We start from the raw sequence: 25,854 nt of genomic DNA, 5'->3' as shown, positions 1-25,854 counted from the left end.
AAGGAGAATGGAAAAGTTAAATTACCTTATAATTAGTGTTGAGCGATACCTTCCGATATCGGAAAGTATCGGTATCGGAAAGTATCGGCCGATACCGTCAAAATATCGGATCTAATCCGATACCGATACCCGATCCCAATGCAAGTCAATGGGACGAAAATATCGGAATTAAAATAAACCCTTTATAAACTTGTAGGTTCATTCTACATGAAGGAAAACAACTAAGAATAATGTAGGATGTATTGGGGGACGTGGCGGAGACATTAAAGGCACAGAGGTTTAGCCCAATCTAATAGAATAGCAGGATTTTTTTTTTTTTTTTATGACGTTCGGCGTTAGAAAGATTTTGACTATGTTAATTTTTTTTTTATTTTGTCAGATATTGATGTTTCACTACTTCCACGCCCTTCACCTTCTTTTTTACTTCTCCCACACTTTCTTCTTCATTATCCTCATCATCAGCTTCTTTGACATCAACTTCTTCACCTTATTCATCTTCTTCTTCATCTTCTATCTATTATTTTTTGGGTTACATTGTTCATATTCTTTTTATTTTACTATTATCTTCATCATATTCTACTTCTTCATCATATTCTTATTTGTGTCAGGCATTCCCGTAGTTGTTATCTATAAAAGTTTGAAGATTACACCTTCCGTTCTGCCTGTCACAAAACAGTTACATTTGTCCGCGTTCAGTTTGGCCTGCAGCATCAGGCTTTATCCAGGGGCACCACGAGGAGGAACGGACTCACCCCCATACACTGCTTAGTCTTCTTCTGCTTATAATTTAGATAATATTTTTTGCTCTGATATTTAGTGTTATGCTTAATGTTCTTCTGCTCTTTGTTCTGCAGCCTCTTGTTCTTCTGCTTCTCGGTCTTCCAGGTCGTCGTCGTCTCCAGGGTCGTCGTCTCCGGGGTCGTCGTCATCGGGGTGGTCTTCAGGGTCGTCGTCTTCGGGGTCGTCGTCATCGGGGTGGTCTTCAGGGTCATCGTCTCCAGGGTCGTCGTCATCACGGTGGTTGTCGTCTCTGGTGTCGTCGTCATCTTAGGGGTGGTCTTCCGGGTCATCGTGTTTAGTCTCTTGAACTTGGAAACGTAGCAGAAGGTACAAGAAGGCTGAGAAAATGCCGAGAACTAGCTGATGGAACTGGAACTCGGATGGCTACCCGAAGGTCCAAGAGCCAATGGAACTACCGAGGACCAGCTGACGTTACTGGAACCCGGTTACTAAGCAGGAGGTACCCGTGCCTGAAAGCACTACCAAGGACCACCTGACGTTGGTGGAACTCGGATACCCAGAGGGAGGCACCTAAGCCAAAGGCTCTGCCCGGAACCAGCTGACGGTACTGGAACCAGGATGGGGAGCAGAAGGTATAAGAGCAAAAGACACTGCCGAGAACCAGCTGACGGTGCTGGAACCCGGATGGGTAGCCGAAGGTCCAAGAGCCAATGGAACTACCGAGGACCAGCTGACGTTACTGGAACCCGGTTACTAAGCAGGAGGTACCCGTGCCTGAAAGCACTACCAAGGACCACCTGACGTTGGTGGAACTCGGATACCCAGAGGGAGGCACTTAAGCCAAAGGCTCTGCCCGGAACCAGCTGACGGTACTGGAACCAGGATGGGGAGCAGAATGTACAAGAGCAAGTGTCTGCGTGGCTTTTGCAGGACACGATGCCGGCTGCACAGCAGGGGAACAGCTGGCGGTGCTGAACCCCACTGACACATTGGCTGGTGTTTTTCTCTGTGCAGCTAGCAGTACCAGGCCCCAACTGGCGGTGTTAGAGCCTGGGGTCAGCAGGAGGAGGAGATGGAGCAGAGTGTAGGCCGAAGCCTGCACTGGCGGCAGCTTTGGGTCTGTTGTGCCTGCGTGGCAGTTGCAGGACACGTTGCCGGCTGCACAGCAGGGGAACAGCTGGCGGTGCTGAACCCCACTGACACATTGGCTGGTGTTTGGCTCTGTGCAGCTAGCAGTACCGGGCCCCAACTGGCGGTGTTGGAGCCCGGGCTCTGCAGGGGGAGCAGAGTGTAGGCCGAAGCCTAATTGAACCAATTTCAAAGGTAACCTTTAACCCCCCCCTCAGGGGTTACAAAGTAGAAGAGCCACAGCTTATGCAGCAGTAGTGCTGCACAAGTCAAAGGTTGCTCTTTTAATTTTGCTCCTTGCACACGCTGAAAGGAACACGTATAACATTTAGGCCCTTACACAGTCAAACTGTGTTGGAGGCGCGAGTTCCCTTTGTAATGAGACGCAGCACAGATGTCAAGAATCCCACCTTGGTGCTGGGTGCAGCCTCCTGAGCGTTGTTATTTGCTGTACAGGAGTCTGCGCTGTCGTGTTATCCCCTGGCCTAGCGCTGTTAGCGCTGCCCATCTTCTGACATCATTTAATGTCGGCCGGTGCGGTTCACGATGACCATGAATCCCAGCCCCGCAGTGTCTTAACATTGTTAAAACACTGCGTGGCTGGGATTCATGGCCTGGCGCAGCACATATGTTCGCCTCTCACACTCGGGTCCTTACACCCGCTTCAGACTGTGCGGCGTCAGCTGATCCCTTATCGCATGCCACGGCCATGAAGCCGCACAGTCTGAAGAAGGCGGAAGGAGATGAGGGACAGGCGAACTGATGCACTGCTCATGCCCATCAATCACACCCTCGCAGTCCCAAGAAATAAGACACCGAGGGGCGTTGTGTGGGTCAGGGCGGCCGCAGAGGCGCAGGCAGCCAAACAATGATGCCAGAAGACGGGCAGCGCTACCAAGGGGGTTGCAGCGTGTCATTACAAAGGAAAGTCACACCACCGGGACGGTTAAATGGTCACACAGAGGACACATTTTAGACGTGTTTTCAGTTCCACATGTGCGAGGAGAATACGTTTATGAGCCACCTTGCACACATGCAGCATTACTGCTGTACAAGGTGGCCTTAAAAACGTACAAACGCCTGGGGGAGGGGGGACAGGTTCCCTTCAATTTCAGTTCTTGTGTCTGCGTGGCTTTTGCAGGACACGATGCCGGCTGCACAGCAGGGGAACAGCTGGCGGTGCTGAACCCCACTGACACATTGGCTGGTGTTTTTCTCTGTGCAGCTAGCAGTACCAGGCCCCAACTGGCGGTGTTAGAGCCCGGGGTCAGCAGGAGGAGGAGATGGAGCAGAGTGTAGGCCGAAGCCTGCACTGGCGGCAGCTTTGGGTCTGTTGTGCCTGCGTGGCAGTTGCAGGACACGTTGCCGGCTGCACAGCAGGGGAACAGCTGGCGGTGCTGAACCCCACTAACACATTGGCTGGTGTTTGGCTCTGTGCAGCTAGCAGTACCGGGCCCCAACTGGCGGTGTTGGAGCCCGGGCTCTGCAGGGGGAGCAGAGTGTAGGCCGAAGCCTAATTGAACCAATTTCAAAGGTAACCTTTAAACCCCCCTCAGGGGTTACAAAGTAGAAGAGCCACAGCTTATGCAGCAGTAGTGCTGCACAAGTCAAAGGTTGCTCTTTTAATTTTGCTCCTTGCACACGCTGAAAGGAACACGTATAACATTTAGGCCCTTACACAGTCAAACTGTGTTGGAGGCGCGAGTTCCCTTTGTAATGAGACGCAGCACAGATGTCAAGAATCCCACCTTGGTGCTGGGTGCAGCCTCCTGAGCATCGTTATTTGTTGCACAGGAGTCTGCGCTGTCGTGTTATCCCTTGGCCTTGCGCTGTTAGTGCTGCCCGTCCTCTGACATCATTTGATGTCGGCCGGTGCGGTTCGCGATGCCCATGAATCCCAGCCCCGCAGTGTCTTGACATAGTTAAAACACTGCGGGGCTGGGATTCATGACCTGGCGCAGTACATATGTTCGCCTCTCGCTTGGGTTCTTACACCTGCTTCAGACTATGTGGCGTCAGCTGATCCCTTATAGCATGCCACGGCCATGAAGCCGCACAGTCCGAAGAAGGCGGAAGGAGATGAGGGACAGGCGAAGAAATGCACCGTTCATGCCCGTCAATCACACCCTCGCAGTCAAAATAAATAAGACACCGAGGGGCGTTGTGTGGGGCAAGGCGGCCGCAGAGGCGCACCCAGCCAAACAATGATGCCAGAAGACGGGCAGCGTTACCAAGGAGCTTTGTTGCGTGTCAATACAAAGGAAAATCACACCTGAGGGACGTTTTAATGGTCACAGAGGACACATTTTAGACGTGTTCAGTTCCACGAGTGCAAGGAGAATACGTTTCTGAGCCACCTTGCACACATGCAGCATTACTGCTGTACAAGGTGGCTGTAAAACATAGAAACACCTGGGGGAGGGGGGACAGGTTCCCTTCAATTTCAGTTCTTGTGTCTGCGTGGCGGTCGCAGGACACGTTGCCGGCTACACAGCAGGGGAACAGCTGGCGGTGCTGAACCCCACTGACACATTGGCTGGTGTTTTTCTCTGTGCAGCTAGCACATCTGGGCCAAAACTGGCGGTGTTAGAGCCCAGGGTCAGCAGGAGGAGCAGGGGGAGCGGAGTGTAGGCCGAAGCCTGTACCGGAGCAAGTTGAAAGGAAACCTTTAACCCCCCCCCCCCCCCAGGCGTTTGTAGCTGAAAGAGCCATTGTGTACAGCACTAATGCTGGAAAAGGTAAACTTAGCTCTTTTAATTATGGTCCTTGCACATGCTGAACCTAACACTTATGAAATGTGTCCCCTCACAGCGTTAAACCGTCCGGTAGGTGGAACTTTCCTTTGTCGTGTGACGCAGCACAGCCATCATTTTTACCCCCTTGGCGCCGTGCGCCGCCTCCTCAGCGTTGTTTGAATCTGTCCCGGAGCCTGCGCTGTTAGGTTAGCCCTTGGCCATGCACACATTTTGCGCTGCCCGTCTTCTGACATCATTTGGTGTCAGGCTGGCTGCACCTGTGCGGGTGCGCTGGCCGAGATCCCGCCTCGCAGTGTCGTCTAATGTAATCCCACCGCGGGCCTGGGATCCGTGGCCATGCGCAGTGCATATCCTCGCCTCTCACTCCCCTCCCTACGGCTTCTTAAGACTGTGCGGTGTCACGGCCGTGGCATGCTATTAGGGATCAGCTGACACCGCACAGTCTGAAGAAGCCGTAGGGAGGGGAGTGAGAGGCGAGGATATGCACTGCGCATGGCCACGGATCCCAGGCCCGCGGTGGGATTACATTAGACGACACTGCGAGGCGGGATCTCGGCCAGCGCACCCGCACAGGCGCAGCCAGCCTGACACCAAATGATGTCAGAAGACGGGCAGCGCAAAATGTGTGCATGGCCAAGGGCTAACCTAACAGCGCAGGCTCCGGGACAGATTCAAACAACGCTGAGGAGGCGGCGCACGGCGCCAAGGGGGTAAAAATGATGGCTGTGCTGCGTCACACGACAAAGGAAAGTTCCACCTACCGGACGGTTTAACGCTGTGAGGGGACACATTTCATAAGTGTTAGGTTCAGCATGTGCAAGGAGCACCACGAAAAGAGGCACTTTTTCCCTTTGCATCATTACTGCTGCACAAGGTGGCTCCTTCAGTAACAATTGCCTGGGGGGGGGGGGGACAGGTTCCCTTAAATTTAACTTGTTGTGCCTGCGTGGCGGTCGCAGTACACGTTGCCGTATACACAGCAGGGGAACAGCTGGCGGTGCTGAACCCCACCAACACATTGGCGAGGTGTTTGGCTCTGTGCGTACAGCACTTCTGGATGGCAACTAGCGGTGTTGTAGCCCAGGGACAGGAGGGGGAGGTGGTGGAGGAGGTAGGAGGGATTGCCACACACACAGCAGGGGAACAGCTGACGTTACTGAACCCCAATAACAGAGGAGGGACTGTTGGGACTGTGCGGACAGCACTTCTGGACGGCAACTGGCGGTGTTGGAGCCCAGGGACAGGTGGAGGAGGAGGAGGTAGGAGGGATTGCCACACACACAGCAGGGGAACAGCTGACGTTACTGAACCCCAATAACAGAGGAGGGACTGTTGACTGTGCGTACAGCACTACTGGACGGCAACTAGCGGTGTTGGAGCCCAGGGACAGGAGGAGGAGGAGGTGGAGGAGGAGGTAGGAGGGATTGCCACACACACAGCAGGGGAACAGCTGACGTTACTGAACCCCAATAACAGAGGAGGGACTGTTGACTGTGCGTACAGCACTACTGGACGGCAACTAGCGGTGTTGGAGCCCAGGGACAGGAGGAGGAGGAGGTGGAGGAGGAGGTAGGAGGGATTGCCACACACACAGCAGGGGAACAGCTGACGTTACTGAACCCCAATAACAGAGGAGGGACTGTTGGGACTGTGCGGACAGCACTTCTGGACGGCAACTGGCGGTGTTGGAGCCCAGGGACAGGTGGAGGAGGAGGAGGTAGGAGGAGGTAGGAGGGATTGCCACACACACAGCAGGGGAACAGCTGACGTTACTGAACCCCAATAACAGAGGAGGGACTGTTGACTGTGCGTACAGCACTACTGGACGGCAACTAGCGGTGTTGGAGCCCAGGGACAGGAGGAGGAGGAGGTGGAGGAGGAGGTAGGAGGGATTGCCACACACACAGCAGGGGAACAGCTGACGTTACTGAACCCCAATAACAGAGGAGGGACTGTTGGGACTGTGCGGACAGCACTTCTGGACGGCAACTGGCGGTGTTGGAGCCCAGGGACAGGTGGAGGAGGAGGAGGTAGGAGGAGGTAGGAGGGATTGCCACACACACAGCAGGGGAACAGCTGACGTTACTGAACCCCAATAACAGAGGAGGGACTGTTGGGACTGTGCGGACAGCACTTCTGGACGGCAACTGGCGGTGTTGGAGCCCAGGGACAGGTGGAGGAGGAGGAGGTAGGAGGAGGTAGGAGGGATTGCCACACACACAGCAGGGGAACAGCTGACGTTACTGAACCCCAATAACAGAGGAGCGACTGTTGACTGTGCGTACAGCACTACTGGACGGCAACTAGCGGTGTTGGAGCCCAGGGACAGGAGGAGGAGGAGGTGGAGGAGGAGGTAGGAGGGATTGCCACACACACAGCAGGGGAACAGCTGACGTTACTGAACCCCAATAACAGAGGAGGGACTGTTGACTGTGCGTACAGCACTACTGGACGGCAACTAGCGGTGTTGGAGCCCAGGGACAGGAGGAGGAGGAGGTGGAGGAGGAGGTAGGAGGGATTGCCACACACACAGCAGGGGAACAGCTGACGTTACTGAACCCCAATAACAGAGGAGCGACTGTTGACTGTGCGTACAGCACTACTGGACGGCAACTAGCGGTGTTGGAGCCCAGGGACAGGAGGAGGAGGAGGTGGAGGAGGAGGTAGGAGGGATTGCCACACACACAGCAGGGGAACAGCTGACGTTACTGAACCCCAATAACAGAGGAGCGACTGTTGACTGTGCGTACAGCACTACTGGACGGCAACTAGCGGTGTTGGAGCCCAGGGACAGGAGGAGGAGGAGGTGGAGGAGGAGGTAGGAGGGATTGCCACACACACAGCAGGGGAACAGCTGACGTTACTGAACCCCAATAACAGAGGAGCGACTGTTGACTGTGCGTACAGCACTACTGGACGGCAACTAGCGGTGTTGGAGCCCAGGGACAGGAGGAGGAGGAGGTGGAGGAGGAGGTAGGAGGGATTGCCACACACACAGCAGGGGAACAGCTGACGTTACTGAACCCCAATAACAGAGGAGGGACTGTTGGGACTGTGCGGACAGCACTTCTGGACGGCAACTGGCGGTGTTGGAGCCCAGGGACAGGTGGAGGAGGAGGAGGTAGGAGGAGGTAGGAGGGATTGCCACACACACAGCAGGGGAACAGCTGACGTTACTGAACCCCAATAACAGAGGAGGGACTGTTGGGACTGTGCGGACAGCACTTCTGGACGGCAACTGGTGGTGTTGGAGCCCAGGGACAGGTGGAGGAGGAGGAAGTAGGAGGAGGTAGGAGGGATTGCCACACACATAGCAGGGGAACAGCTGACGTTACTGAACCCCAATAACAGAGGAGCGACTGTTGGGACTGTGCGGACAGCACTTCTGGACGGCAACTGGCGGTGTTGGAGCCCAGGGACAGGTGGAGGAGGAGGAGGTAGGAGGAGGTAGGAGGGATTGCCACACACACAGCAGGGGAACAGCTGACGTTACTGAACCCCAATAACAGAGGAGGGACTGTTGACTGTGCGTACAGCACTACTGGACGGCAACTAGCGGTGTTGGAGCCCAGGGACAGGAGGAGGAGGAGGTGGAGGAGGAGGTAGGAGGGATTGCCACACACACAGCAGGGGAACAGCTGATGTTACTGAACCCCAATAACAGAGGAGTGACTGTTGGGACTGTGCGGACAGCACTTCTGGACGGCAACTGGCGGTGTTGGAGCCCAGGGACAGGTGGAGGAGGAGGAGGTAGGAGGAGGTAGGAGGGATTGCCACACACACAGCAGGGGAACAGCTGACGTTACTGAACCCCAATAACAGAGGAGCGACTGTTGGGACTGTGCGGACAGCACTTCTGGACGGCAACTGGCGGTGTTGGAGCCCAGGGACAGGTGGAGGAGGAGGAGGTAGGAGGAGGTAGGAGGGATTGCCACACACACAGCAGGGGAACAGCTGACGCTACTGAACCCCAATAACAGAGGAGGGACTGTTGGGACTGTGCGGACAGCACTTCTGGACGGCAACTAGCGGTGTTGGAGCCCAGGGACAGGTGGAAAAGCAGAGGAACACAATGTAGGCCGAAGCCTGAGAAAGTCGAAAGGGAACCTTTAACCCCCCCCCCAAGGCGTTTGTAGCTGAAAGAGCCAGCTTGTGCAGCACAAAAGATGCAAAAGGAAAAGGTGGCTCTTTTCATCATGCTCCTTGCAAACACAGAACTAAACACTTATAAAATGTGTCCCCTGAAACCGTGAAACCGTCCCAGAGGTGGGACTTTCCTTCGTAATATGACGCAGCACAGCCGTCATTCCTACCCCCCCGGCGCCGTGCCCCGGCTCCTCAGCGTTGTTTGATTCCGTCCCGGAGCCTGCGCTGTTATGTTATCCCGTGGCCAGGCACACTTAGCGCTGCCCATCTTCTGACATCATTTGGTGTCAGGCTGGCTGCGCCTGTGCGGCCGCGCTGGCCGAGAGCCCGCCTCGCAGTGTCTTCTGATTTAATCCCACTGGGGGCTTGGAATCCATGGCCATGCGCAATGCATATCCTCGCCTCTCACTCCCCTCCCTACGGCTTCTTAAGACTGTGCGGTGTCACGGCCGTGGCATGCTATTAGGGACCAGCTGACACCGAACAGTCTGAAGAAGCCATAGGGAGATGAGTGAGAGGTGGAGGTTCAGATATGCACTGCGCATGTCCATGGATCCCAGGCCCCCAGTGGGATTAAATCAGAAGATACTGTGAGGCGGGCTCTCGGCCAGCGCGGCCGCACAGACGCAGCCATCCTGACACCAAATGATGCCAGAAGACGGGCAGCGCTAAGTGTGCCTGGCCACGGGATAACATAACAGCGCAGGCTCCGGGACGGAATCAAACAACGCTGAGGAGCCGGGGCACGGCGCCAAGGGGGTAGGAATGACGGCTGTGCTGCGTCATATTACGAAGGAAAGTACCACCTCCGGGACGGTTTTACGGTATCAGTGGACACATTTTATAAGTGTTTAGTTCTGCGTGTGCAAGGAGCTAAACAAAAATAGCTACCTTTTCCTTGTGCAGCATTACTGCACAAGGTGGCTCTTTCAGTAACAAACGCCTTGGGGGGGGGGGGACAGATTCATTTCAGTTGTTGTGTCAGCGTGGCGGTCGCAGGACACATTGCCGGCTACACAGCTGGGGATCAGCTGACGTTACTGAAACCCAATAACACTGGGTCTTATGTTTTGACTGTGCAGACGACACTTCTGAGCCTCAACTGGCGGTGTTGGAGCCCAGGAATTTAAGTTCAGGTGGTAGAAAGATGAACACAACAGGAGACCTGGATACTCTAGACAGTCACCTAATTATTTAATCAGGAAGAGGAGTGGCAAATTCCTGCGAGATCCAGGCCTTGTTCATTTTCAGGAAAGTAAGCCGGTCAACGTTATCGGAGGATAGTCGCATGTGACGGTCAGTTAGTACACCACCTGCAGCACAAAAGACACGTTCCGATAATACACTGGCCGCAGGGCAAGACAGCACCTCCAATGCATACTGGCTTAGCTCTGGCCATGTATCCAGCTTTGAGACCCAAAACTTGAAAGGGGAAGAGCCGTCTGGGAGTACAGCAAGAGGGCAAGACATGTAGTCTGTCACCATCTGACGGAACCGTTGCCTCCTGCTGACTGGAGCCGTCTGTGATGGTGTAGACTTTTGTGGCGGGCACAGAAAACTGTGCCACAGTTGGGCCATACTGGTCTTGCCTTGGGCAGAGGCACTGCTTCTGCTCCCTCTTTGTGCAGAGCCTCCACCACTGCCTGGACGCACTGAGCTGCTTTGGAATGCACTAGCAGCACTTCTCTCAGTTGGAATGGAGAAGATGATGGAATTGACCAGTGTGTCTTGGTACTCCCGCATTTTTCGCTCCCGGTTCAACGGTGTGATGAGGCTTTCTACGTTGTCCCGGTAGCGAGGATCGAGGAGGGTGAACACCCAATAATCAGACATGTTGAGAATGTGGGCGATGCGGCGGTCGTTTCTCAGGCACTGCAGCATGTAATCCACCATGTGCTGCAGACTGCCAACTGCCCAAGAAACGCTGTCCCCTGCTGGAGGCGTGGTCTCTGCCCGCTCGTCATCACCCCACCCTCGCTGTACACACTGAGTACTGGACAATTCGGTAACTCCCTCCTCTGGACGGATGTCTTCCTCCTCCATTGACTCCTCCTCATCCTCCTCACAAACTGTCCCCTGCCTACGCGTTTGTGAGGAACCACGTGGCACTGACTGTCCAGAAGATGATGGAAATGGTGAATCCTCATCCTCCACCTCTTCCACAACATCATCCCTTAGCGCTTGCAGTGATTTTTCAAGCAGGCAGATAAGGGGGACAGTCATGCTGACTAGTGCATCATCTGCACTCGCCATCCGCGTGGAATAATCAAAGGGACGCAAAACCTGGCAGACGTCATTCATAGTGGCCCACTCTGTGGTTGTGAAGTCTGTACGGCGCTGACTGCGACTTCTTTGCGCCTGAAGCAGCTGGTACTCCATTACAGCTTGCTGCTGCTCACACAACCGCTCCAACATATGTAACGTGGAATTCCACCTGGTAGGTAGGTCACATATGATGCAATGTTCCGGCAGGCGGTGTCGGCGCTGCAGAGCCGCAATGCGCGCTTTTGCCGTGCTGGAACGCCGCAAGTGAGCACACTCTAGGCGGACCTTGTGCAGCAGTGCATCAAGATCCGGATAGTCCCTCAAAAAGCTCTGCACGACCAAATTGAGCACATGTGCCAGACATGGGATGTGAGTGAGGTTGCCGAGGCCCAGAGCTGCCACCAGATTTCGGCCATTATCACACACTACCATGCCTGGCTGGAGATTCGCTGGCACAAACCACACATCGCTCTCCTGCTTGATGGCATTCCAGAGCTCCTGCGCTGTGTGGCTTCGATTCCCCAAAGAAATTAATTTCAAGACGGCCTGTTGACGTTTGGCCACGGCTGTGCTCATGTCGGTCGTAACAGGTACACGTTCATCACGGGTCCATGTGGAGGTGGACTGTGACGGCTCCTGCAGCGATGATTCTGAGGAACTGGTGTAAGAGGAGGAGTCAATGCGTACAGAATGGATTCCTGCAATCCTTGGAGTGGGCAGGACACGTCCTGCGCCACTCGCACGGTCTGTACCCGGCTCAACGACATTAACCCAATGGGCAGTGAGGGAAAGGTATCACCCCTGTCCATGTTGACTGGTCCACGCATCGGTGGTGAGGTGGACCTTGCTACTGACGGCGTTCAGTAGCGCGTGTTTTATGTGTCCCTCCACATGCTTGTGCAGGGCAGGGACGGCTTGCCTGCTGAAGTAAAAGCGGCTGGGCACATTGTACTGTGGGACTGCCAATGACATCAAGTCACGGAAGCTGTCAGTCTCCACCAGCCTAAATGACAGCATTTCCAGTGACAGAAGTTTGGCAATGCCTGCAGTCAGAGCCTGTGCTCGTGGGTGGTTTGACGAGAAAGGCCGCCTTTTCTCCCATGCCTGTACTACCGATGGCTGTAGACTGGGCTGGGAGTGTGTGGATGACTGGGAAAGTGGTGCTGCGGGTGGAATTACAGCGGGTCTCTGGACAACAGGGCCAGAGGTTCTTCCACGGCGATCCTGGGAGGAAGCCGAACCAGCTGCGTGTGAGCTGGAGGAAGAGGCAACACGAGCTGAAGAGGTGGTAGCTGCCGCTGTTGGTTGGCCTAGCTCTTCAGTGTGTTTTTCTAACTCCGCTGGGTGCCTGGTGCGCACATGTTTCCACATGTTGGAGGTATTGAGGTTGCTGACATTTTTCCCTCTTTTGACTTTTTGATTACACACCTTGCATCTGACATAGCAAATGTCATCTGCAACTGTGTCAAAAAAGGACCAGGCACTGCAAGTCTTGGGAGCGCCCTTTTTGGCTTTTGGAAGAGACATGCTCCTAACGGGTGCCAAAGCGGAGGCTGCAGGATCCGCAGTCTTCCCCCTCCCTCTCCCTCTTTGGGCCGTACGGGGAATCTCTTCCTCAGAGCTGCTCCCACCACCTTCCTGTCCCTCACGCCAAGATGGGTCAAGGACCTCATCATCTACACTACCCTCTGCCCCCAACTGCTCCTCCTGGGTAGTCTCAGCAGCAGAGCATGCACCAGTAAGTGGCACCTGAGTGTCATCATCAGCTGATGCGGCCTGCGATGTGGTGACCGGAGCCACTGGCCCACCCGCCTCTTCAGAGGAAGAGAGAAAAAGCTGTTGGGCATCACTGCACCCTGCCTCTTCTTCCATTTCTCCAATGCTGCTTGGCTGGCCCCCTGTTTCCAAGCCAAGAGATTCAGAGAACAGAAGTAGAGACGGCTCCTGCCCTGGGCTCTCTGTCTGCCTGGGCAATTTGGCAGGTGGTGAAGAGACAGATGGCTGCTCTCCAGTGCTCTGTGTCTGAGAGGATGTGGCACTAATTGAAGTTGATGCATTAGCTGCCATCCATCCGACAACGGCTTCAATTTGTTCTTCACGCAGCAGCGGTGTACGGCGCTCTGACACAAAGCTGCGCATGAATGACTGTTGCCTGGTGAAAGTGGGTGCTGATGAGTCACCGGTGCCCGCAGCAGGCACAGAATCCCCACGTCCCCTCCCTGCTCCGCGCCCACGCCCACGTGCCTTACTCACTGCCTTCTTCATCTTGGTTGACTGATAAAGATAAGCAGAAAAGTACTAACGGCTTTGTGTGCTTATTCCTGAACAACTCCTCCTAACAGGTATAAGAAACACAAATTTTCTAAAGTGTGGACTAGACTTTAATATGAGCTAATGTGGCCTACACAAATGTAAAGTGGTGTAACTGGTGTGTTTGGTGAACTTTATTATTTATTTATTTTTTGGGGGCTGAACTGACAACGGATAGAGCTGCAGTCACACGGAGACCGTGCAGACAGCCGTAAACGGCGCTGCAAGGCCCAAAAACCCTCCTCTACGTTATCCTATGTAGTGTTTTTCCACAAGTTAGCTGGAGACGGGTGGAAAGACACTAATAGGAATTTTTTGAAAAAATGTGCAGCAGCCTGCACTACTTAAAACAAAATGAAAATTGATTTGGCGGTATGACGCAGTGAACAACCCTGAGCTGGAGACAACCAGGCTATGGCTGCTCACAGACTACAGGGCGAGCTGCAGTCACACGGAGACCGTGCAGACAGCCGTAAACGGCGCTGCAAGGCCCAAAAACCCTCCTCTACGTTATCCTATGTAGTGTTTTTCCACAAATTAGCTGGAGACTGATGGAAAGACACTAATAGGAATTTTTTGAAAAAATGTGCAGCAGCTTGCACTACTTAAAACAAAATGAAAATTGATTTGGCGGTATGACGCAGTGAACAACCCTGAGCTGGAGACAACCAGGCTATGGCTGCTCACAGACTACAGGGCGAGCTGCAGTCACACGGAGACCGTGCAGACAGCCGTAAACGGCGCTGCAAGGCCCAAAAACCCTCCTCTACGTTATCCTATGTAGTGTTTTTCCACAAATTAGCTGGAGACGGGTGGAAAGACACTAATAGGAATTTTTTGAAAAAATGTGCAGCAGCCTGCACTACTTAAAACAAAAATGGCTATGGCTGCTCACAGACTACAGGGCGAGCTGCAGTCACACGGAGACGTGCAGACAGCCGTAAACGGCGCTGCAAGGCCCAAAAACCCTCCTCTATGTTATCCTATGTAGTGTTTTTCCACAAATTAGCTGTAGACGGGTGGAAAGACACTAATAGGATTTTTTGGAATAAATTAGCAGCAGACTACACTACTTGGAAAAAAAAAAAAAAAAAAGAACAGTATGAGGCAATGAACCACCCTCCCTGAACTGAATACAACCAGCTATGGATGGCCTATGTATCAAAAAAACCTGGCACTCAACTTATTGTATCTGGAGATATGTTTTATTGTCAGCAACAAAAACGTTTCGGTCCCAAAACGGACCTTCCTCAGTTACGTTAGAAGTAGAGGATTGGAGAAAGATGTGCCCGTGTAGGCAAGTGATAAGTGGTTTCCATAAGGATGCAGACCTTAGGTCTGTGTGAGGCTGAGTGGGCAATGTCCTTGCAGAAGTGGCGTTACTGACGCGGTGTCCACCGCTAGTCTGCTCAGACTTAGTCTGAGCAGACTAGCGGTGGACACCGCGTCAGTAACGCCACTTCTGCAAGGACATTGCCCACTCAGCCTCACACAGACCTAAGGTCTGCATCCTTATGGAAACCACTTATCACTTGCCTACACGGGCACATCTTTCTCCAATCCTCTACTTCTAACGTAACTGAGGAAGGTCCGTTTTGGGACCGAAACGTTTTTGTTGCTGACAATAAAACATATCTCCAGATACAATAAGTTGAGTGCCAGGTTTTTTTGATATATGGTTATGGTGTTGGAACCTACCTGAGCACCACCAAGATAAAGGCAGTGCACGAGTCTAACTTTTGATGGATGGCCTATGTGGCTGCACTCAGACTAGAGAGTGGGCTGCACTCACACACACACACACACAGACCTTGCAGATCGCTGTGAAAACAGCGCTACAAGGCAAAAGCAAGGTGAATAGTAGGTGAACACAGCGGTTGCTAAATTAGCCTTTGGAAAGCACAAAGAAGCAAATCGCTATCTCTAAACTGGCCCTCAGTCAGCAAACAGCGTCCTGTCACTAACTGAATTCACAGCAGAGTGATCGCAAAATGGCGCCAGCGACTTTTAAACTGCATCATGACATCATTTCAGCAGCCAATCACAGCCATGCCAGTAGTTTCATGCCCTCCATGCTGAACAGGATGTGCCCACACTTGAAATCATTCTCATTGGCTGAATTTGTGCATTTTGAATCTGGGAACTTCCGATTCCGGTATCCGATACGCGGCAAGTATCGGAATCCCGGTATCGGAATTCCGATACCCGATACTTGCGGTATCGGAATGCTCAACACTACTTATAATGTGATTATAGGAAGGTCTTTAGTGGATTCAGAGTGTATGTCCTTAAAGGCAATGTTAAATTATTGTTCAACAATTTTGCACTTAGTAGAATACCCGGTTGGGTAAGAAAAGTTATTTATAGCATGTTGCTATGATATCTAACCATGTTTGTAACGTTCAAGTGTCCTTACCTCCCATAAAGGGAAGCTCTGTTTAAGTATACTTATTGTTATTGCACTCAACAAAACTGTATGTCTTTTTGCTGACTTGTATTGCTGTTTTCTTCTCAGTCCCGGAGTACTGTGTTTAACCAGGGGGGAGTGCAGCGCCCCAGAGTCCTGGTCGTTGCAGTACTGTGGCTCCGCCACTATGGGGAGCTATGGTGCGTCTGATGGCACTGAAGGAGTTCATCTGATCAGGTATCACAGACACCAATACATTTCACAGTCGGGCCTCCGGGGGGGAGCTAAGGGTTCTATTCACTAGGCCACTCCCCACCATAGTGGGTAAACTGGGGGTCAGGCAGGAAGTTAGATCAGAAAGCTGACTGGGTTGGAACCAGGCAACACCTTGTGCAGAGGGTGTTGTAGGGGAAGAGAAGATACAGTAGGGTCTCTGTCAGGGGTGGGATCCTGACAGAGGCTTGGCAACTTGAACGAACGTAACGGGACCGTGCCTGCTCTGGGTAGTGCCCAAGGAAGGATTAGAAGAGAGATAGATTGTGCTGAGTGAGAAACGAGATCACGCAAAAGGAGAAATACCAGTAGGAGTCGTGCTGTAAGACCGAAGCAACATCCTACTGAGGCGCACTACCGGTGGCCGGAACGCCGAGGGAGTATCATAACATTCAGCTTCAAGCAATACTCCAAACAGCGGCAGGACAGTCAGTCTAAGGCGGGCTGTCTAACTTTAATCACCTATGCAGTCTTGGGGGGCAACTTGTGGAGAGGGGCGACTCTAGGGTCCCGGAAGAGCTCCGAGCCTACCCGTCAAACGGGTGCCATCCCAACCAGAACAACAGGGAGGGACGGAGGATTGGCAGAACATCATCTAATCGAGTTGTGAGGGAACTTAAGAAACAGACACAACAGTTGTGGGGACTTTCTGTAAGCACAGCAGGGAAGGACCACAACACATAGCGCTAGAAGGAAGGTACCGATTTCCACCTGTGAAGAGAACTCTGGAGGTGCTATTTAACCGGCCGGACTTGCGCAGCCTGGTGAACCGTGTTCTGGACTGAGGACCCAGAGATCTTCAGTAAAGAGGTAAAGAGACTGCAACCTTGTGTCCTTGTTATTTACTGCACTGCACCACTACAGCCTCATCACCACCATCTACATCATACCTATCACTGTACGCCCCTCGGCAGGGTCACGGACCGGGCCTAGCCACCGTGACAACCCCAGAGCAGAGACTCGGAGGCCCGGTACCGGGTAGCCCCTACGGCCCTGCGGCGGTGGGGGCGCTACATACAGAGTACACGGTACTGACCTGACTGCATTTCAATAAATAACAGGTTTACAGTACAGTGAAGGCATGGTTATAGCCCAAAGCCATACACTTGAAAGTTAATTACTCAAAATATGGATACCTCATGATAACACATATCAGCAATATACAGTCCAAATATCAATATCAGGTTTCAAGGACAGCAAAGAAAGGGTGATGGCCCCAAAAAAACACTTAGCTCCCATGTCATCGCCTCAACGCGTTTCCCCGAAGTACGGTTCCTCAGGAGGCACCAATGTAAGAACCAGTCATGTATAGATACAGGTGCGCTGATGTCTGGGCAGACCTGGTTAGATCCAAATGGGGAAGGTCTTTATACTGAAAGGTAAAAACCCACCGGCCAGTAAGAACCAACCAGTGGAGGAGCCGCCCCCGTGATTTCCGGAAGCACCGGGTATAACAGTGGACAAAGTCCAGAGATTGGGACTGATTAATACATACATGTCCATGGCGGGCAACATGTGGTTCCCTCCCCCACACAGCCCAGATAGGATCATTAATAAATATAAATAATACATATCGTACCGAGTGTATATATTCTACTCGATCATGAGATGCACACACATGGTGTACAATGGAAGGCGCCATGTTTGCTATTAGATCTACAGAGTGCGCGTGCGCCAGAGGCATACACTAGACTGGCGAAATCGCGCATGCGCTCAGTCCTGGAACGCAGGCAGGCATGCAACGCATGGCAGTGGCCACCAGTCATGATATCCAAGTGCGTACGCGCATGGCGCACAATGGAGGCCCCCTACGAGATCTACATAGTGCACACACACCAGAGGCGCGTCCCAGGCCAGCGATATAGCGCATGGGCTCGGACTTGGGATGCAAGCTAGCCAAAGGCAGCGGCCGTCATCCTTGATGTCGTAGCACCCTAATGCAAACCTGCTAGACATACGCATAAGTCAGATGCATCGGAGAGCGGGGAACATTCCCGAGATGATGAGATCTCCATAGTCATATATATATATAGTAGTGTACCAATAACAGTAACGGCCGCTTGGATCCTGGTGACCAGGGGGTAGACAATTAAAATCTATGATATTAATATAGGCCTCAATAATTATAAGCAAGGACATCGGTTTGGTGCAAAATTTAGTTTTTTATCAATATTAGTCAAAATTGACTTCTGCCAGCAAATGTACAGCTTTTTATGACGGTTCCAAACAAAAATGATCCCTTTCATATATAATGCAAAACAGAAGCAAACAAAGTTTTAAAATAAATTGCCATGATAGAAAACATGTATAGGTCAGAGACTCATTAAGTCCCCTCGGCGAGACGGACTGCATACGAAAAATCCACTCCGCCTCACGTTTTAAAAGGGCTCTATCAAAGTCTCCTCCCCTGGTTCTGGGTTTTAGAAGTTCAATCATACAAAATGTAATCCCCTCCAGATTTCCTTCATGTACCTGATTCACATGCCGGGCCAATGGGGTATCTCTCCCATGCCTTATATCTCCGAGATGTTCACCAAATCTAGTTCTAAGTTCCCTGGTAGTCTTGCCAATATAGTCCAGGGGACAGGGGCAGGTGATCTTATATACTACTTCTGATGACTTGCAATTTCCAAAGTCCCTTATATCAAAGCATTTCCCATTTGCCGCACTGGTGAACTGCTTAGATGGTTTAGCATATTGGCATTTGGAGCAGTTTCCACATTTAAAGAAGCCCAATGGTTTTCTGTCTAGCCATGTACCCAATGGCTGTGGTCTCTGGTATAGGCTATGTACTAGCCTATCCCCAATAGACTTCCCCCTCCTGTAAGTGATACTGGGTGTAGGTGGAATAACATCTCTTAGGCCCGGATCCGCCCGGAGTACCCCCCAATGTCTTCTCACAATCTGATATATCCTTTCAGACTGGCTATCAAAAGTCCCTACTAATCTGACTGGGCATGGGGCATCTATCCCTCCCAAGCGCCTCCTTGTAGGACTTAGCCAGGACACCCGTAGGGTATCCCCTCTCCTTGACTCTACGATGTAACTCACTGGCCTGTTGTTTAAATGTGTCCACATCGGAACAGTTTCTTCTAATGCGAAGAAACTGGCCTTTTGGTATGCCACGTTTAAGGGGGATAGGATGATGACTCTGCCATTGCAGCAAACTGTTTGTTGCAGTTGGCTTACGATAGGTATACGCACTAATACCCCCTTTTGCGTTTTTTGTGATTGTGAGATCCAGAAAGGCAATGCTATGTTCCTGAAGCTCAGATGTGAATCTCATCCCAATGTTGTTAACATTAATCTCCTCCATGAATCTCTTAAACTCCGCCCCTGGGCCAGACCACAGAACCAATATATCGTCGATGTATCTGGCCCAGAGGCAGATGTGGGGATGCCACCACTTCAAATCACCCGGAAAAATATGGGTTTCCTCCCACCAGCCCAGGAACAAATTGGCATAGGTGGGGGCACAGGGGCTCCACATCGCCGTGCCCCTGAGCTGGTGGAAGTACTTGCCATTAAAAATAAAATAATTCCGGGTGAGTGTAAAAAGAAGGAGTTGTTTGACGAAACTGTTGTGTTCAATGCATTCAACAGCTCTCGTTTTTAGGAAGTGATCTACTGCCCTCATGCCACTATCGTGGGGGATGCTTCTGTAGAGTGCCTCAACATCAATGGAGGCCAATTTGACATGAGGTTCCACAACAACATCCTCCAGCATACCCAGCAAATGAGAAGTATCCCTCACATACGAGGGTAATGAGAGTACAAATGGTCTCAAGATACGATCTATGTATATACCGATATTCTGGGAAAGCGAATCAATACCCGCCACAATAGGGCGGCCTCTAAGTGGACAGAGATCCTTATGCACCTTAGGGAGGGCATAAAATGTTGGCACAGTCGGAGAGACCGGGGTAAGGAAGGTACACTCATTCTGTGATATAAGTCTTTTACAGTTGGCTGAATTCAATATATACATTAATTCCTCAGAATAAGTTACTGTAGGATTGCCTGGTAAAATTTCATAGGTTTGTCGGTCACTGAGGAGTAAGCCACACATCTCCAGATATTTTGGGTGGTCCATGATTACAAGGTTACCACCTTTGTCAGATGATTTGAAAATTAAATTGGTGTTCTTTTCCAGCCTCTTAAGGGCCTGAGACTCACTCGCTGTCATATTATCATCTCTCTTGGAGTCATTATTGGAGATTTTACATAAATCGGCTTCCACCAATTTAACAAAGATGTCAACACTGGTGACCTAACTACCCGGTGGCATTTTTTTACTCCTACTCTTCAAAGAAGTGAATGGCCCTTCACCCCTGTCCCTCTCATTCTCCTGCAAGAGACCATATAGGGCATGGTATCCCTCCATATCATCCTTGGTCAAACCCAATTCCCTACATTTTTCCCAGTCAGTCTTTTGGAAAAATAGTTTCCAATTGAGGTTTCGTCCGAACAGATTAACATCTTTCACCCAATTGAAACAATTAAAGGTATTTGTAGGGACAAAATTAAGTCCCTTTTTAAGCACAGCATACTCCTCCCTCAAAAAAACAAACGGGGTTAAATTAATAATCTGACCTTGTACTATTGCGGTCTCCTCCTCAAATCGTAATTTGCTGTTGGTCTGCTGTCTAAAAAAGACGGAGATGTAGAGGGCAAGGAAGAAGATATCTGTTGCATGGATCCGAAGGTAGGACCCAAGGGACCTCTTGCCCCTCCACCCCTCCCTCCCCTCCCCTTTGGTCTGCGCTGGCTCTTGGTCGACCGCCATCTATTATTAGATATACTACCACGATGTATATGTGTGGCAGAACCTGATTCTGATCGCTCCATATCTGACGTATCTACATCAGATGAGGAAACATCCACAGTATTCTGGGGTTGGTAATCGTAGGCCTTGTTATCCTTGAATTCACCCAAATCCCTTGTGAATTGTGTATGTTTCCTTTCTTTGAGCCTATTTTGAAATTTTTCAATAGATGTTTGTAAAAAGTTCTCCCTCCTACTATAGTCTTGGTCTGTTTTTTGTTTTTCTACCTGTTCTATTAGTAGATTCAATTTTTTACTAGACTCTTCAAATAGTGATTTTTCCTCCGTGAGTAAGGACGACAGTAAGAAAGCGTAGGGATATATGCTAGGAATAGGTGCACATTTTGGATCCTTTTTTGTGTTTTTTTCTGTTGTTTCACCGGGAATTGGTACCAATTTCTCCACCTGGTCTGAGGCTGCTGTGCACGCATTCGAATTCCTGAAGAACAGTTTTGCTTCGGCCCCCATTCTGGTGCAACCGGATGTATTGAAACCATTTACCATGGAAGTCGATGCATCTGAGGTTGGAGTGGGGGCGGTGCTGTCACAAGGCTCATCATTGGGTGAGTTGCGTCCATGCGCCTACTTTTCCAAGAAGCTCTCGCCCGCCGAACATAACTACGATATCGGCAACAGGGAGTTGTTGGCTATCAAGTTGGCTTTTGAGGAATGGCGACACTTCTTAGAGGGGTCGGTCCACCAGGTTACAGTCATCACTGATCATAAAATTCTGCTTTATTTAGAGTCAGCCAAGCGTCTGTTCCCCAGGCAGGCTCGCTGGGCATTGTTTTTACGCGATTCAACTTTATGTTACTTTCCAACCGGGGTCTAAGAACACTAAGGCAGATGCTTTGTCCAGGTGTTTTCTGGGGGGAGAACCTTGGGAAGATCCGGTACCCATCCTCCAAAAGGGTGTAGTGGTCTCGGCTCTCACGACCGAGGTTGAGGCTGAGATTGCCGAGGGTCAGGAGGAGGTACCACCAGAGCTTTCCATTAACAAATCGTTTGTACCGCTCCATCTTCACCTAAAGGTGTTGGGTGAGTGTTATGACCTGGTGGTTACGGAGCGGGACTGAGATGACCTGGTGGGTAAAACAAAACATGGACAAGCTCTGAGGAGGTGGAAGCTTTACTGACCGCAATCCCTACTCCTAGCACCAACACTAGAAATAGCCGTGGAGCGTTCCTGACTCGCCTAGATGCCTCGTCACAGCCTAAGAACTAACTACCCCTGAAGATGGAAACGGAAAACTATCTCGCCTCAGAGAAACCCCCAAAAGGAAAGATAGCCCCCCACAAATATTGACGGTGAGTGGAGAGGGAAATGACAAACTCAGAAATGAAAATAGATTTTAGCAAAGGAGGCCAATACTATCTAAAAAGACAGAGATAGAAAAGGATACTGCGCGGTCAGTATAAAAAACTACAAAAAACCACGCAGAGTTTACAAAAATAGCCTCCACACCGACTCACGGTGTGGAGGAGCAAATCTGCACCCCAGAGCTTCCAACTAGCCTGAATATTTCATAATGACCAGCTGGACAAAAGAGACATAACTTTAGCGGAACTTATCTTAAGCTGAAATGGACTGGCCAACAGAGAACTTCCAGGAGAAAACTGAATCCAACAGGAAAACATTGACAGCTGGCATCCACTACAGACTAGATCCAAGTTAAATAACAAGGCCAGGGAACCGATTAGTGAAAGCAGCTGCTAGGTTCCACTAGAAACCACCAGAGGGAGCCCAAGAGCAGAACTCCCAAAAATACCATTCACAACCACAGAATGGAGCCCAAGAACGGAATTCACAACAGTACCCCCCCCTTGAGGAGGGGTCACCGAACCCTCACCAGAGCCCCCAGGGCGATCGGGACGAGCCAAATGAAAAGCACGTACCAAATCGGCAGCATGAACATCTAAGGCAAAAACCCAAGAATTATCCTCCTGGCCATAACCCTTCGACTTGACTAGATACTGAAGTTTCCGCCTCGAAAGACGAGAATCCAAAATCTTTTCCACCACATATTCCAACTCCCCCTCAACCAACACCGGAGCAGGAGGGTCCACGGAGGGGACCACGGGCACCACATATCTCCGCAACAAAGATCTATGGAACACATTATGAATGGAAAAAGAAGCTGGAAGGGCCAAACGAAAAGACACCGGATTGATAATTTCCGAAATCCTATAAGGACCAATAAAACGAGGCTTGAACTTAGGGGAAGAGACCTTCATAGGAACATGACGAGAAGACAACCAAACCAAATCCCCAACACGAAGCAGGGGAACAACGCACCGACGGCGGTTAGCAAAACGTTGAGCCTTTTCCTGAGACAACGTTAAATTGTCCACCACATGAGTCCAAATCCGCTGCATCCTGTCCACCACAGAATCCACCCCAGGACAGTCCGAAGACTCAACTTGTCCCGAAGAAAAACGAGGATGAAAACCAAAGTTACAAAAAAAAAGGCGAAACCAAAGTAGCCGAACTAGCTCGATTATTAAGGGCAAACTCGGCCAACGGCAAGAAGGTAACCCAATCATCCTGATCAGCAGACACAAAGCATCTCAAATAGGTTTCCAAGGTCTGATTGGTTCGCTCCGTTTGTCCATTTGTCTGAGGATGAAATGCCGAAGAAAACGACAAATTAATGCCCATTCTAGCACAAAAGGACCGCCAAAACCTAGAAACAAACTGGGTACCTCTGTCAGACACAATATTCTCCGGAATGCCATGCAAACGAATCACATGCTGAAAAAATAAAGGAACCAAATCAGAGGAGGAAGGCAACTTAGGCAAAGGTACCAAGTGGACCATTTTAGAAAATCTTTCACAAACCACCCAGATGACAGACATCTTCTGAGAAACAGGAAGATCAGAAATAAAATCCATGGAAACATGCGTCCAGGGCCTCTCAGGGATAGGCAAAGGCAAAAGCAACCCACTAGCACAAGAACAGCAGGGCTTAGCCCGGGCACAGATCCCACAGGACTGCACGAAGGAAAGCACATCCCGTGACAAAGAAGGCCACCAAAAGGACCTGGCAACCAAATCCCTGGTACCAAAAATCCCAGGATGACCAGCCAATACAGAACAATGAATCTCAGAAATCACCTTACTAGTCCATCTATCAGGAACAAACAATTTCCCCACAGGACAGCGGTCAGGTCTATCAGCCTGAAATTCCTGAAGCACCCGCCGCAAATCAGGGGAGATAGCAGAAAGAATCACCCCCTCCTTGAGAACACCAGCCGGCTCAAGGACTCCAGGAGAATCAGGCAAAAAACGCCTAGACAGGGCATCAGCCTTCACATTCTTAGATCCCGGAAGATACGAGACCACAAAATTAAAGCGGGAGAAAAACAAAGACCATCGAGCCTGTCTAGGATTCAACCGCTTGGCAGACTCAAGGTAAACCAGATTCTTATGATCGGTCAAGACCAGAACACGATGCTTAGCTCCCTCAAGCCAATGTCGCCACTCCTCAAATGCCCACTTCATAGCCAACAACTCCCGATTGCCGACATCATAATTACGCTCAGCAGGCGAAAACTTTCTAGAGAAGAAAGCACACGGTTTCATTACAGAGCCATCAGAACTTCTCTGAGACAAAACAGCTCCTGCCCCAATCTCAGAAGCGTCAACCTCAACCTGAAAAGGGAGAGAAACATCTGGCTGACGCAACACAGGGGCAGAAGCAAAACGACGCTTAAGCTCCTGAAAGGCCTCCACAGCCGCAGAGGACCAATTCACAACATCAGCACCTTTCTTGGTCAAATCGGTCAGAGGTTTAACCACAGAAGAAAAATTAGCAATGAAGCGGCGATAAAAATTAGCAAAGCCCAAAAATTTCTGAAGGCTCTTCACAGATGTGGGCTGAGTCCAATCATAAATAGCCTGGACCTTAACAGGGTCCATCTCAATAGCCGAGGGAGAAAAAATGAAACCCAGAAAAGAAACCTTCTGAACTCCAAAAAGGCACTTAGACCCATTCACAAACAGTGCATTAGCACGAAGAATCTGAAATACCATCCTGACCTGCTTCACAAGGGACTCCCAATCATCGGAAAAAACCAAAATATCATCCAAATATACAATCATGAATTTATCCAGATACTCCCGGAAAATATCATGCATAAAGGACTGAAACACAGATGGAGCATTAGAGAGCCCGAAAGGCATCACAAGATATTCAAAATGGCCTTCGGGCGTATTAAATGCTGTTTTCCATTCATCACCCTGTTTAATGCGGACAAGATTATACGCCCCCCGAAGGTCAATCTTGGTAAACCAGCTAGCCCCTTTAATCCGAGCAAACAAATCAGAGAGCAAAGGCAAAGGGTACTGGAATTTGACCGTGATCTTATTGAGAAGGCGATAATCTATACAGGGCCTCAAGGAGCCATCCTTCTTGGCAACAAAAAAGAACCCCGCTCCCAACGGTGACGAAGACGGGCGAATATGCCCCTTCTCCAAGGACTCCTTTACATAACTCCGCATAGCGGCATGCTCTGGCACAGACAGATTGAAAAGTCGGCCTTTAGGAAACTTACTGCCAGGAATCAAATTAATAGCACAATCACAGTCCCTATGAGGAGGCAGGGAACTGGATTTGGGCTCCTCAAATATATCCTGGAAATCCGACAAAAACTCAGGAACTTCAGAAGAAGGGGACGAGGAAATTGACATCAGAGGAATGTCACTATGTATCCCCTGACAACCCCAACTAGTCACGGACATAGATTTCCAATCCAGCCCTGGGTTATGTACCTGTAACCATGGAAAACCCAGCACAACCACATCATGCAAATTATGCTACACCAAAAAGCGAATATTTTCCTGATGTGCTGGAGCCATATTCATGGTTAACTGTGTCCAGTACTGAGGTTTATTCTTGGCCAATGGCGTAGCATCAATCCCCCTCAAGGGAATAGGGCTCTGCAAAAGCTCCAAGGAAAAACCACAGCGCTTGGCAAACTCTAGGTCCATTAAATTCAGGGCAG

The sequence above is a fragment of the Ranitomeya variabilis genome, chromosome 2 (assembly GCF_051348905.1).
Source record: "Ranitomeya variabilis isolate aRanVar5 chromosome 2, aRanVar5.hap1, whole genome shotgun sequence".
NCBI classification, from domain to species: domain Eukaryota; kingdom Metazoa; phylum Chordata; class Amphibia; order Anura; family Dendrobatidae; genus Ranitomeya; species Ranitomeya variabilis.
The sequence above is the reverse complement of the archived record's forward strand: the minus strand, read 5'-3'. Positions refer to the sequence as shown.